Here is a 3,746-nt window from a genome sequence, read left to right as displayed (position 1 = left end):
CAACCATACACATCCGAATGTAGAAATAGTTGAAATGAATACGGAAGAAAAACCCTCAAGTGGTTCTTCCTTCACCTCTCAGCTGGTGGAAACAATTTGTTAAAAGAATGTGAGTGCCTCCATTTCTGCCTCTCTGTTTTTTACCCATAACTTCTCCGTTTCTGCGTCTGGTGGTTGGGACTTAATGGAAAGGAATGGGGCAATGGCTGCGAAAAACCCCATGAGACGGAGGTGAAAAGTTCTCCCATGGCTGACTCCAGTGAATGATTTCCTCCAAGCATGCACTTCACTAAGTAACAGAAATAAAAGCTTAGCATGAACTAGAGGGAAAGGTTTACAGACGTATGAGCAGTATATCTAAAATCGAAAAGACAAGGAAGGATGCTTTCTACAGTGAGAACTTACCTAATCTCTGTTACAAAACTTTTAATCACACCCCAGCAGGTGATTCTCAACAAGTACCTATCTATTTCAACATACATAAGTATGTATATAGGTAATAGTTCATATGTAGTTAAATTTATTTTAAAATTATTGTAAACCATAAATATTGGATAAAATTAAAATATTTCATAAATATTAAATAGAAAAACAAACTATAATCGTTGTTAAGTGGGAGCATTTTTAGTCCACCAGTACCTAAACTCGAATTGTTTATCCCTTAACAAACTCATAAAATTCACACTAACCATTGACACCCAAGCTCACGCACCACAATTAGGAATTCATTGTGCATAAAATGAATTCCCGCATACATACAATGTCTAAATTGATATCAATCATCTAATTTAATCATGTTCACAAGCACAGTTAGGGCATAAACTAGCGAATTACAAGCGCGAACCACCTCCCCCTATATATAGTGAACATCGCACCCTTACCTGCTTGAGTTAGGAGATCCGTGGGATGGGGGGCAGTGAGTACAATAATCGTGAATTGACTGTTAAACGCCGCCAATGTGTAATGGCCAGAACCGGAAGTGTTCGTGTTCAAGGAATCGGAAGTACTTCGGTGAAGTGGTTCTATGAAGATTTCCTCAAGCACGAGACTAACACTAAGCTTTCTCACAGCCACGCTAAGCACTCAAGTCATATATAATCTCCACTGTGTGCAAGAGAAGAGAGAAAAAGGCAGCAAAAAATATAGTGTTTTGTTGGGGTGGTACATTATGTTTCTAGCTCCTTTTTTTTCTCGTACTCCTCCCTCACAGACACTTCTCATCCTCCTCCCATGCACCCACACTCATTCCTTCGCCAACCAAAATGCAGGAAAGAAATGCAATTACATGGGCGAGAAGGGAGAAAAAAAATATGAAAATTCTTCTGTGTCAGAGGAAATGGGAAAATAGAGACAGGAATTTTCAGTAAACTTACACATAATTCGAAAATTCGTTCAATTAAAATTTCCCCTTTAAAGAATACACACACACACTTTTCCCAGTTTTCGGCACATCGCAACCGCCATTTGAAAGAGATTCACAGATGAGGTGATTGCTTCGGCAATTGCTTCATCCTGATACAATTAAGCCATCCAACGGTGGAGTTTACAGTAATTTCTTCTAACTAATTTACATCCCTAATAGAGTTATATCTTAAGTGTTTCATCTGAACCGCAATTCAACAAGGTACGCTCATCCTGTTCTGAATTATGGAATTATGTTATACAAATTGCAATCAAATCATACATTTTACAATATTTTTGTCATAGGCGTAGCCAGTAGCCATAAATCTATTCAAGGGGGTCCTTTAAAATTTTTCATATTTAAAAAAACGCTAAAATGGTTTAAAAAAACGTCTTTCAACTTTAGGTTTAAGGAAGTTGAGCATACTGAAATATTTAAACGGCTGCTATACTTTCAAATTAACAAAATTTGATAAATTATGCAATTTAAATGGAGCAGCGTTTGTAACGATTGATCATTTTCTAGTTTTGGTGTTTTTTTTTTTCATTTTATATTTTATTTTCTCTAACACAATGATTCATATATTTTTCTAACGATTGACGTCTATTTTTTTAACTATAATTTCGAAATAATTTATTTTAATCTCTAAAATAAATCCAAAACTATTTATAAATCTACTTTAAAAAAATCATTTAAAAGATTCAATAGTGTTGCTTGTTGCCTTCTTTGTCGTATTAAACGTTTGCTTTTTTTTTTTATATGAAGTTATTATAGAGTTATACGACAAAATCAGCGACAAGCTAATTATTCCTCCTGTGCTCAATTTAAATCAAAGTTAATTTAAAAATAAGAAAATAAAATTTATAAACTCTTTAAATCTATGAAAAACTCTAAGCAATACTTACATATAAACTTATTATGCTAAAGAAAAGTTACCCTTGTACATAAATATATATTATTTGTTCATAAAACTTTTGAGTTTGGATTAAATTGCAAGACAGATAAAATACACGTATAAGCGAAGGTAGGTATCTAATAAAATTTTCATGCATGAAAATTATACAATTTTAAGCCCCTTCAATCTTCTTGTAAATTTCTCATTAACAACTCTATAAAATTCTCTATGTCTCCACCTCATTCGCGGATGAGGCAAGTTGTAAAGGCACGTGGGGGGTTGGTGGTATGGGAGGTGAGTGAAAATTGTGTGTAATTTTTGGCACTAACACCCCCCGCCAGGGGTTTCCATACACCTGCATGGGATTGGAATTGTGAGGAGTGGAGGGTGGTTCCGAAGTGAATTACAACACGTTCGCCACTTTCTCTGCTCTTCACATATCATGAAAGATTAAAATACATTGAGACAAGCTGAGCCACTGCGAAGAGGGGAGGTTTAGTGAAATGTGAAAAGGTAAATGTTACTATCTTTATGTCAGCATATTAAACAACATATCAGTGTATCCATCTCCCTCTCGCACTCACAATGAATCCCATTCATCCCCTTTCAGATCGAGGGGTGCACAAAGATGTGGAAGGTTGGAGGTTGGAAAATTGTATATGTAATTCCCTTACAGTGGGGGCTATGGTGAGAGGTGCTATACCCTCAGGATTTATTCACACTTGTCTAAGTGTGAGGGAGTGCTGGCAACACTTGATGATGGTTTCGGGAGGGATGGAGATGTGTTGATGGAGAACATTGATATGGGGAATGAATAAAATGGTGAATTTGTGATCTCTCTCTCTCTCGGTGTATTTGGAGAAAAGGGTTTACTTAAAATACATTCATCCACTATGTGTGCCATTTTCACCTTCAACCCTTTTCGGGTACTTTCTCCATCTTTCAACCCCCCTCATTCTACACAGCCCCGGATCCTATTAGCTTTTGTGTTTTCCGCAATACCAATGAAATTTTATCTAAATTAATTGAAGACTGGTTGCAATTACAATTTCCAGAAGCAAATTTCCCAACATAGCCCCTTTCAACACGTTTTTGGGGTTCCCCTTTGCTCTTTCACACTACCGCTATGGGTTGAGATAGTTGCGTGGAAAGTTTGTCAATTAAATTAGCACTACCCCCGTAGATTCCCCAAGTATCGCACCTTATATACCATTAAATTGTTCATCAATTGACACAATTCTGGCACATTTCACCTTTTCAACCCCCAGCAGGGTAAAACAAAATTGTTATTAAGTTTATACCAACTTTGACAGTAACGTTCGTAGCGATGTTGCAAATGATTTACTCGCATCTCTAGGGGTCGAAATGTGGCCAAATTGGACTTTTATTTCGTGATACTTGGTTGGTCAAATGCCACTCATTTTATTATCAAATATTTACCAAATTAAA

This window comes from Lutzomyia longipalpis, chromosome 2 (genome assembly GCF_024334085.1).
Source record: "Lutzomyia longipalpis isolate SR_M1_2022 chromosome 2, ASM2433408v1".
NCBI classification, from domain to species: Eukaryota; Metazoa; Arthropoda; class Insecta; order Diptera; family Psychodidae; genus Lutzomyia; species Lutzomyia longipalpis.
Note: the sequence above shows the minus strand (reverse complement) of the source record.